The sequence below is a fragment of the Macrobrachium nipponense genome, chromosome 1 (genome assembly GCF_015104395.2).
Source record: "Macrobrachium nipponense isolate FS-2020 chromosome 1, ASM1510439v2, whole genome shotgun sequence".
Taxonomy (NCBI): domain Eukaryota; kingdom Metazoa; phylum Arthropoda; class Malacostraca; order Decapoda; family Palaemonidae; genus Macrobrachium; species Macrobrachium nipponense.
In genome coordinates, this window is record NC_087200.1 from 81,567,032 (window position 1) to 81,579,177 (window position 12,146).

Below are 12,146 nucleotides of genomic sequence, written 5' to 3' on the forward strand. Positions count from 1 at the left end.
TCTCTCTCTCTCATTATTTGATAATGTCATGGAATTTTGAGCTTAATAAAGATATTTGACAAATGAATGCAAAAAAGTACACTGCAGTATACAGCACTATGGTTAGAATATATGTTGTTGGGAATGGTTTTGAAGGGCAGTGTAAAAATAGCATAGGAGTATGGTCAACCCTACCCCTACTGGGGTAGGGTTGACCGTACTGTGTTAGAATTTAAAAATTCTAATATGTACTTTTTCACAAATGAACTTGTTCTTTACCTGGTCTTTAACTTTTGGAACCGTAATATTTACGATGATTTACAAAGCACACTTGTGGCTGTATGGTGCATTTATGAAGCAGTACACTAACGTAAACCAGGATACATTCAGCAAATTGTTTGGCTCCCATGAAGTTTCAAAGGTGATGGTCCCATCATAAAAAAGTAAACACAATTATCAGGGCTCCATTGCTAGAACTTTCTGATAATCATGTTGGGTGCAGATTTCATTTTGCAATTGTTAATAACATATGTGCAAGAAAGAGATTTCACTGCAGCCAGTACGTAGCTGGTACCTAGCTCATGAACCTGTTGATGGCAACCTGAGTATATTTTTGATATTCTGAAAATATTTTGAAAATGTTAGAATATTAAAATCTCTGGTGTCAGATTATCAACATTTCCAAAATTTAAAATACTGTACTGAATTATATGGAAGTGATAGTACTATATGTAAATTTTATTTAGCAAACTTGATATTTTATTTAAGTATGTAACTTACCAAGTAATTACTTTAGGTAACACTTCATGCTCGCATCAGCATTCGTAAATTTAAAAATTTGCAGAAACACGTTAATTGTAGAGCACAGGTGACAGGCCCCACCCACTGTACGGGTACGTGATGTCAACATATAACCAATGGCATCATCATTCTGTTTTATGCTGCGCGATTGACAACACATCGATCTCTGCAGTCCTGCCTTTTTCACCAGCGATTTCGTATGGGCCGAAATTGTGTTAAGTATTTAGCTTTTTTGTAGCTCAAGCTGCCGTCTTGCTTTGCATCAGTTAAATTAGTTATTTGATAAGTTGATTATGTCTGATTCCAGTGCTTCCAACTTTCTCTATTGTATTGATGGCTACAAGGTTAGGCAGGCGAACTAAACTTTGCACTAATCAAGAGGGAAGGTATGTTCGAGGGAGAATACGTGTGGGGAATGTAAGGATTGGGATTAAAGTAAGTGGAAGTTTCTTGAAACTCACCTTAATAAGCTTAAAAGGAATAGGAAGAGAAAGATGGCCACTCTACCCGAAAGTAGGGCTTCTGTTAGCCTAGATTCTTCCCCTGAGCATAAGTCAGATCTTAGCCTTACTATTCCTTTTACTCCTGGTAACACTCTTTCTCTCCTATTCTGAGCCCTTCTTCTATCATTTCACATACTCCCATGCATCTGATCTTGATGCCATTGCCAACCTTGAATCTAGAATTGAAACCAGGTTTAATAAGAAATTGAACCTTGTGGTAAGTTCAGTGTCTGGGATAGGGGATTCCCTAAAGGTCCTCCTCAAGTTTTTCAAGGTATTTAGTTTTCTCGATTGGACAGTAGGTAGCCTTGCAAAGAAGATAGAGGACTTCAAGGGTTTGGACGGTGTGCTATTTTGCCCGGATAAAGCCATCAGAGATAGCTCTTCGAAATTCACGACCCCGTTTGCTTTTGGGTGTTCTTAAGAAGAGAGAACTTTGGTGCTCCTTCGCCACCATAGGAATTACTCAGACTCAGAGGTTGGCGGTGTTATTTTCGCCCCGGAATTCTCTTCAACTTTCCCCGATTCAGTTGTGGAAGAGGTTGCTTCACACCTCTAGAAGAAATCCACTCAAGACCTCTTAGCCCAGTTTGCCAAGTGCTCCAAGGGTTCTTCGTCCTTGTCATTTGTTCCCAAGATGGTTTCTCCATTGCAACAACATCCCTTTCATGGAAGTAAGCCCAAATAACAAGTTAGACCTTGCTCCAACATCCGGTTCCCATCTAGAACCATTAAGAGGAGCTCGTCCAAGTTGCTAACCTAAAAGTGAACCAGAAGTCCATCATTCCTTGGTAGGAGCCCGACTTCTCCATTTTTGGGAGAAGTGTGATCACAGGGGGCCTAATTAGTGGATCTTCAATATTTTAAAGGATGGCTACTGCAGCCCATTCTTGGAGAACCCACCTTTAGTCACCTCTCCCATTGTTTTGACAGCCTACTCAAGAGGCTGAGAAAAACATTTGGCCCTCTCAGAGGAATTATCCTCCCTCCTTCTGACGAGAGCCATAGAAGAAACCGAGGATACCCACGCACAAGGCTCCTACAATTGTCTGTAGTAGTGGCGAGCGGGGACGAGTAGTAGGATTCCGTTGTAACGGCTCCCACCAAAGGAGACGGATTTTGGAGGTAATCTTCTAAATGGCAGAAGCCCTGTGGTTTGTGATAACACAACGCCCCTATACTATACCGACACCCTTTGGGTGATCGCGCTGGGGGTAGTAACCTCAGCATAACTATGTTAGCTTTTTTCTCTGGTATATAATAGATCTATTTATACTGGGAAAAATGAATAACAGGGATTTTTCATAGGGCAACACAGGTCTTCCCCCAGAAATAGATTTTTCCTACGTCAAAATCCCTTTATAGTCCCCAAAGTGTGTGGAAGGTTGGAGACCTCGGATCTAGGCTGGGGAGCCCTTCTGGGGTGTCAAGAAGTTTTTGGGATGTGGTTCCTTGAAGAAATCAATGTTCATGTCAATGTCAAGGAGCTGAAGGCCATTCTTCTAGGTCTTCAACACTTTTGGACCTTAACTTGCAACAAGACAGTGGAAGTCCATGTGGACAATACCACCGCACTGTTGTATATCGGGAAACAGGGACTCGCTCCTTTTCCCTCTGCTAGGCAGCAAAGGATCTTCTTTGGGCTCAGTGACGTTGGTTACTTGGTTTATTCAAAGGAAACTATATGTCGTAGCAGACGAATTTAGCTGTTGGAAGCAGGTCCTTCCCACAGAGTGGACTTTGGATCATATATAGTCTGTGTCAACCTTTGGATATTGTGGCGCAAACCAACCTAGACCTGTTTGCCACCTCAAGAAACAATCTTCTTCCTCTCTTTTGCTCTCCAGCCCCAGATCTTTGGGCATAGGTGGCGGATGCCATGCTCCAAGACTGGTTGGGCCTGGATCTATGTTCCTTCCCACCCTTCAACATGGGAGGGAAGTGCTGATCAAGTGCGTGTTACACCACGTCTCAATGACCCCTGTAGCTCTGTTCTGGCCCATGAAGGAATGGTTCCCAGACCTTCTATGTCTTTTGGTAGATTTTTCAAGGTTTTTCCCCCAAAGACAGTGGCTACTCGAACAACCTCATTTCAAGAGATACCAGCAAAGGTTGTCCACTCTCACTCTGACAGGCTTCAGACTGTCAGGAAACTCATCAGAGTGAAAGGTTTTCAAGAGCAGCTGTGGAGGCTGTTGCAAAGTGCAGACGACAATCTTCTTGCAGTGTCTACCAGTCAAAATGAATAACTTTCTGTTGGTGGTGTCTCAGACTTAATGTCTTGCCTTCTGCGACATCTCTTACTCAAATAAGAGACTTTCTCCTCTATCTTATGACCTCTAGAGGTCTGTTCCTCTTCCATCATTAAGGGATACCGAGAGATGCTTACCTCAGTTTTTAAGCACAGAGGTATGGACCTGTCATCAAATCAAGATCTTAATGATCTCAACAAATCGTTTGACGCTTTAAAGCAGAGGAAGTTCGATCTAGTTTCGTTGAACCTAGATGCCGTGCTAAAGTGGCTCATGGGTCCTCCTTTTGAATCCCTCTGTTCTACTTCCTTCAAGAATTTTACTCAGAAGACACATCCTTGTAGCTTTAACAATGGCCATGTGTGTAAGTGAACTACTAGCTATGGACAAGAGAGTAGGCTTCTCCCAAAGGGATGCAATGTGTTCTTTCACCTTGAAATTCCTACCCAAGAACAAAGGTCCATCCAATCCCTGGCCTTGTGTCTTCCATATTAAGAGTTTAATGGAAATCCAGGGCCCGGAAGTAGAGGAAAGGGTTCTTTGCCCAGTCAGAGCCTTAAGGTATTATCTACAAGCTACTTTGAAAATCAGAGGAGCTTATAGAAACCCCTGGTGTTCCTTCAAGAATCCATCTCACCTTTTCTCAAAGATTGTCCTTTCTTTCAACTTGAGAGACCTGATTTCAGAGGCTCATTCTATGATCCAGGAAGACACTTTGCCTGCTTTTAAGGTGAAAGCTCATGAAATCCGAGCAGTTGCTACCGCTCCTGCCTGCAAGCGTAATGTATCCCTCTTGTCCATTTGTCAGTCGACCTTTTGGAGGTGCAAATCGATCTTCGCATCTCATTATTGAAAAGAAGTTGAAACAGTGTTTGAAAATTGTAGTACCCCAGTGGCTGGCATGGGGTGGTATTAGGGGAAGAAGCATAGAAGAGATTCTTTCTCTCTTCTGTCTCTTCGCATTGGCATAGGGTGTAAAGTTTTGGGGAGCCTGGGGGTACTTTGTACCTGGAGTGCCCACCAGTCCTTATGGATGGGTAGTAGTTCATTGTGTCAGTGTGGATATTAGAGTTATCTGGTTTTATGATTTTGTGGTACTGTGCCCAGGGCAAGGGCACCTTGTTATACATATGTTTTGTCAGCGATCAGGCCTATCTTCCGTTGCAAGACTTCCACTGATGGAAAGGTCACCCTCAGCTCAACCACCACGTCACTTGTAGTAGCTCTCATACCAGGTAAGAAAGTGACAAGCATTGTTTCAGTGGTAGCCTTAATTTCTTTTGCAAAGTCATTACCAAACTTTAATGTTTTGTAGTAGAATTGTCCATTCATCCCACCCCCCAATCAATGTGGGATTCAGCCTAAGTAATTACTTGGTAGGTTACTTTTATACAAATGACATTTTTATAATAGAATAATTTTTTATATATACTTACCAAGTAATTACTGAATTGGAGCCCTCCCTCCTCCTCTTTAATGGACATTATGGCAATAAAACAGAATGACTCCATTGGCTATATGTTGCTACCACATACCCCTACAGTAGGCAGGGCCTGTTACCTGGATTCTGCAATTGACGTGTTGCTGTGAATGTTTGAATTTAGGAATGCTGATGTGAGCATAAAGTGTTAGCTAAAGTACATACATTGACAGTTTTATCCGTTTCATTTTATATTGTCCCATTGTAGTTTTATGGTTGGAGTCTACAGTTATTATTTTAATGGTAATGGTAACTGGTACATTTCAAGTTTCTGCAGTAGATGCTGTACATTTGTTTAATCTTAACTTACATATCTAACTCATAGTTTATTTTCTTGCTATCAAATAGCTGTTTTATAATGTTATGGTTTATAATGATTTTTTATGGTGTCACAACAAATTAGTCAAGTTATTTGAAAGAAAACTGGTGGAAAATGTGATGATTAAGCTTTGGGGCCAAATTATTTTCCTCATACAGCAGTTATTTACCCCTAATATCAGATAAAAGCATTACTACATGATATTAGGTTGTCAGTTTTCTTTAATGCCAATCCTTTTGTGGAAGTAAAATTCTTATTTGAGATTACTCTCATAGTACTGTGCACTAGATCTGACTGAAAACCTTTGATGATTGATAGCCTGGTTATACTATATGTTGATAATCCTAATTTAAAGATTAGTGGGTATAGTGAAATTTTTCATGAATGTAATGTAAATCACTTTAGGATAGCATTATTATCTCAATTTTTTCTTCATGATCCACACTATACCTTAGCCATGATGGTCCAGTTCCATCAGCTGTGGGTGCCTTTTCCTGTCTGCAGTGTCTTACTTGCCTTGTGTCGTGTACTTCTTCAAGATATTTCTTCAGATATTTTCACTACACCACTTCTACTCATGCATCAATCAGATATGCCTCACATCTGTCCTCCATGGTCATCAGCTTTAGAAAGTACTTGTTTCATTGATGCATAACTGCATTTGCTTCAGACACATTTTCTGCACATATCTTTTATTCCAATGCCTAAGACAACTTTTGCTCTCCTAAAGAAGTTGCTCAGGTTCACTCTTGTATTTTCATTTTCATTACTTAATTTTTTTGGTCTTGTTATCTTCTTGACCTTCTCATCCATCTTTGCATGACATTCTTTCAACATACAACAACATATCGTTCAATATCCGTTTTCCTTCTCACTCATTCATTTTGTCACCCTGCTGATTTTGTGACCCCATGCATGCACTAAGAATACTTCTACCTCAGTGTCTTGGCCTACTTCAATATCTTTCACTGTAGCCAATTTATATGCCCCTTCCTCCCTCCTGAAATGTAAAAATTATACACTTTTCACCTACTTCTTGTCCACTTTTCACCTACTTCTTGTCCTTCATGCTTTTTACATGACTAAACCATTTTATAACATATGGGCCTATCCTGTCACCTATGCTAGCTTTTTTACAACTATTCTATGCATCTCCATGTCTCATCCATTTAATTCTTATTACATTGAATATACTGTGCAAATACTTCATCTTAATAGCTTCAACTTTTTTCCTTTCATATGTAGTCAGAATCCACTACTTACTTCCAGTAAGGATAGCTGGTTTAACAGTCCCATCATACATTTCCACATTTGCTTCTGTACATCCCAAATATCTTCTCAGACTTTTGAACACATCCTGCTACCTTCCTTTGCTTCACCATTCAGTGATTTTGTTCTTCTCACATCCTTTCATCATCTGTAATATTTACTCACATATACGTATATAAATCAGTGGTTTCCAGTCTTCCACCTCCAATATTAACATTCATTACTCTATCTCCCTGGTTTCCATTTGGTCGAAGCTTTCCCCTCATGCAAACGCTCTCAAGCTTCTTTTGTATCTTCACTATCTATAATCAATACTACGTCATTGTTGGTAAAGGGCAACCATTGCCATTCCATTCATGTGAAATGTGAATGACTCATTTCCTTATCACAATACTTATGTAATCCTTGCTGGTGTACAAGGTACATAATGTTGAAAATGTTGGGCCTAGTAATTCCTACAGTCTCCTTCATCCCCATTACCGTTATATAGTGGAATACTTAGTCTACTCAGCCTTTCTTTTGAGACCATTCCTATTTCAGTCATACCTTCTTGGTCAGCAACTCAGGCACAGTAGTACCATTATACCACATCCTCTCACTTGTAATCCCATCAACTCTTTAATGTGCATATGTTCTTTAACCTTTTACGTTCTCAAGAGTCACTTCCACAATCATTGATAAACTTATACTAAACCTTCTACACAGGTGTCATGTAGTTCTGCTTCTTTTCTTATCTTCCTCATTCAACAAATCTTCAAAATACTCACTCATTGAACCAGTAATACTTTAACTTCAGACTGCATTGCACCACTTGCATATTTCATTCTGAGATCCAGTTGTTCATTAGTCTTTCTCCTTGCATGTATGGTCCTTATTTTGCTACGTTTCTCCCCTCTTATTTTTATGACTTGCCTTTGTAATCATTCTCACTTTCTCTTTGACTATCATATCACTCATGTATATGATCTCCCATTTCATGCATTAACACAACAAACAATCATTTTTATTTATTTATTTTTTGTCACTACACTTTCTATTTCCTCATCCCACACTTAGTGTTTTATTCCCATTCCATGCTTCTATACCCAGTGTTTTATTCTCATTCCATGTTCCTAAACCCACTGTTTTATTCACATTCCACGCAACTATACCCACTGTTTGCTCCCATTCCATGCTTATAGGCCCAATGTTGTATTCCCAGGCAATGCTCATATACCCAATGTTTTATTCCCGTTCCATGCTCCTAGACAATGTTTTATTCCCTTTCCATGCTCCTAGACCCAATGTTTTATTCCCAGTCCATGCTCCTAAACCCAATGTTTTAGTCCCAGTCCATGCTCCTAGACCCAGTGTTTTATTGCCAGTCCTTGCTCCTAGACCCAGTGTTTTATTCCCAGTCCATGCTCCTAGACCCAATGTTTTATTCCCAGTCCATGCTCCTAGACCCAGTGTTTTATTCCCAGTCCATGCTCCTAGACCCAGTGTTTTATTCCCAGTCCATGCTCCTAGACCAGTATTTTTATTCCCAGTCCATGCTCCTAGACCCAATGTTTTATTCCCATTCCATGCTCCCAGACCCAATGTTTTATTCCCAGTCCATGCTCCTAGACCCAGTGTTTTATTCCCAGTCCTTGCTCCTAGACCCAATGTTTTATTCCCAGTCCATGCTCCTAGACAATGTTTTATTCCCTTTCCATGCTCCTAGACCCAATGTTTTATTCCCAGTCCATGCTACTAGACAATGTTTTATTCCCTTTCCATGCTCCTAGACCCAATGTTTATTCCCAGTCCATGCTACTAGACAATGTTTTATTCCCAGTCCATGCTTCTAGACCCAATGTTTTATTCCCAGTCCTTGCTCCTAGACCCAGTGTTTTATTCCCAGTCCATGCTCCTAGACCCAATGTTTTATTCCCAGTCCATGCTCCTAGACCCAATGTTTTATTCCCAGTCCATGCTCCTAGACCCAAGGGTTTTATCCCAGTTTTTCCATTGCCTTAGACCAATGTTTATTACCAAGTCCTTGCTCCTAGACCCAAGTGTTTTATTCCCAGCCCCATTGTTCCTTATACCAATTTTTATCCAGTCCATGGTCCCTATACCCAATTTATCCCAGTCCATGTTCCTAATACCCAATTTTTATTCCCACGTTTCCATTGTTCCCTATACCCAATTTTTATCCCAGCCATGATCCTGTTACATGTTTGTATTCCCAGTCCATGCTCATGTACCCAATTTTTTTATTCCCAGTCCATTGCCCTCTGTACCCAAATTGTTTATTCCCAGTCCATGCTTCCTAGACCCAATGTTTATCCCAAGTTTTTTTCCATTGCCTACCGTTACCCAATGTTTTATTCCCAGTCAATGCTCCTAGACCCAATTTTTTGTTTTATTCCCAGTCCATGATTCCTAGACCCAAATGTTTATTCCCCAAGTTTTTTCCATTGGCCCTCTAGACCAATGTTTTTATTCCCAGTTGCAGCTCCTAGACCCAATGTTTTATTCCCAAGTCCATGCCTTTTCCTAGAACCAATTTGTTTTATCCCCAGTTCCAATGCTCCATAGACCCAATGGTATTACCCAAGTTTTTTTCCATTGCCCTCCTGTACCATGTTTATTCCCAGTCCATTGCTCCTAGGACCCAATGTTTAACCCTCTAACGAGTTTTCCATTGATCCCTGCTACACAATTGTTTATTCCAGTCCATGCTCCTAGACCCACAACGTCTTATTCCCAGTTTTCCATTGCCCTCCTGTACCCAATGTTTATTCCAGTTCCATGCTCCCAGACCCAATGTTTTATTACCAGTCCATGCTCCCAGACCCAATGTTTTATTCCCAGTCCATGCTCCTAGACCCAATGTTTTATTCCCAGTCCATGCTCCTATACCCAATGTTTTATTCCCAGTCCATGCTCCTAGACCCAATGTTTTATTCCCAGTCCATGCTCCTTGCTACCCCAATGTTTTAATTCCCAGGGGTCCATGCCTCCCTGTACCCAAATGTTTTGATTCCAACAGTCCATGCTCCTGGAACCCAAATGTTTTTATTCCCAGTCCCATGCTCCTAGAACCCAATGTTTTATTGGCCCAGTTTCCTTGCCCTCCTAGGAACCAGTGTTTTATTCCAAGTCCCATGTCTAGACCAATGTTTACTCAGTCCCCATGCTCCTGTTTTATTAATGTGTTAATTTCCAGTCCATGCTCCTCAGGTCCCAACTGTTTTATTCCCAAGTCCATGCCTCCTAGACCCAATGTTTTTATTCCCAGTCCATTGCTCCTTTTAGACCAATTTGTTTTTATTACCCAGTCCATTGCTCCTAGACCAATTTTTTATTCCCAGTCCATGCCCTCTAGAACCCAATTTTTTCTATTCCACAGTCCATGTTCTATACCCAATTTTTTATCCCAGTCCTATGTTCCCTAATTTTCCCAATTGATTATTCCAGTCCATGTTCCTATACCCAATTTTTTATTCCCAGTCCATGTTCCTATACCCAATTTTTTATTCCCAGTCCATGTTCCTATACCCAATTTTTTATTCCCATCATGCCTTATACCCGTTTTTTATTCCCAGTCCATACCTATATTTTATTTTTTTTATTCCCAGTCCATGTTCCTATACCCAATTTTTTATTCCCAGTCCATGCTCCTGTACCCAATGTTTTATTCCCAGTCCATGCTCCTGTACCCAATGTTTTATTCCCATTCCATGCTCATATACCCAATTTTTTATTCCCAGTCCATGCTCCTGTACCCAATGTTTTATTCCCAGTCCATGCTCCTGTACCCAATGTTTTATTCCCATTCCATGCTCATATACCCAATTTTTTATTCCCAGTCCATGCTCCTATACTCAATTTTTTTTATTCCCAGTCCATGCTCCTGTACCCAATGTTTTATTCCCATTCCATGCTCATATACCCAATTTTTTATTCCCAGTCCATGCTCCTGTACCCAGTGTTTTATTCCCATTCCATGCTCCTATACCCAATGTTTTATTCCCAGTCCATGCTCCTGTACCCAATGTTTTATTCCCAGTCCATGCTCCTATACCCAATTTTTTTTATTCCCAGTCCATGCTCCTGTACCCAATGTTTTATTCCCAGTCCATGCTTCTAGAACCAGTGTTTTATTCGCATTCCATGCTCCTATACCTAATGTTTAATGCCCAGCCCATGCTCCTATACCCAGTTTTTTTATACCCATTCCATGCTCCTATACCCAATGTTTAATTCCTAGCCAATGCTCCAATACCCAGTGTTTTATTCCCAGTCCATGCTCCTAGACCCAATGTTTTATTTGCATTCCATCCTTCTATACCCAATGTTTTATTCCCATTCCATGCTCCTAGACCCAATTTTTTATTCCCATCCCATCCTTCTATACCCAATGTTTTATTCCCATTCCATGCTCCTAGACCCAATGTTGTATTCCCATTCCATCCTCCTATACCCAATGTTTTATTCCCATTCCATGCTCCTAGACCCAATTTTTTATTCCCATTCCGTCCTCCTATACCCAATGTTTTATTCCCATTCCTTGTTCCTAGACCCAATGTTTTATTCACATTCCTTGTTCCTACACCCAATGTTTTATTCACATTCCATGCTCCTAGACCCACAAGCTGTTTCTGCTGACCATATGACCGCACCATAGAATTATTTTTATCGTAAAATATTTTTTCTCTGGGATCGTTCTTTTCTCTTGTTAGCCAGTCTAGTACAGCAGCAAACTAAAAAAGCATTTCACCGTGAAAATTTCAACTCACGGTAAAAGAGAAATATGATGGTTTGAAATAGTTGAACGTCACATAACAGTGAATTGTGTAGAAAATATTCAAGTATTTGTACAGTGAATTTTCAAGTCATATCTGCAAAATTGTACTCCATTATACCATCAGACTACACAAAAATTATATTTGTTAAATGAAACATTAGAAGTCGTTGTGGTATAACTATAATCCTTTGTAAAATTTAAAAAAAAATCAATCATTTCATGATTTGTCGAGAATAACGATTACATTGTGGTTCCTTAAAAGAAGTCGAAGGTCAAGTTATATTTTTTTTTAAATAGCGCATGAATATTTTTTCGTAGAATACGATAACATGTTTATCCCAAAAGAGTTAAAAAGTATATATATATATATATATATATATATATATATATATATATATATATATATATATATATATATATATATATATATATATGACTGGTAAAAGTGTTCTGTAACAACAGAATTCCATCTAATAAAAGGAGCCCATAAAAACACCAAAATGTAGAGAGAAAAGTACTATATTTCAGAGAACTGCTGTCTCTCTCTTCAGGTATATGAATGAGAAAAGTTTACAGAAAAGGTGGTATTTATACCAAGAGATTCGTCCACAAGTAAGCCAATTTAGGTCACCCCCGCTGATAATCTTCCTTTAATCTTCTTTCAACCAACGCTTAAGAAGATTAAAGGAAGATTATCAGCGGGGGTGACCTAAATTGGCTTACTTGTGGACGAATCTCTTGGTATAAATACCACCTTTTCTGTAAA

At 39.7% G+C, this 12,146-nt stretch overlaps 1 protein-coding gene across 4 annotated transcripts in view; it reads left to right on the plus strand.

The window, feature by feature from the left end:
- LOC135219410 (endoplasmic reticulum membrane sensor NFE2L1-like) overlaps positions 1–12,146 on the plus strand; it is a 565,440-nt gene that overhangs the window by 126,770 nt on the left and 426,524 nt on the right. The gene's annotated exons all lie outside the window — the stretch shown is intronic.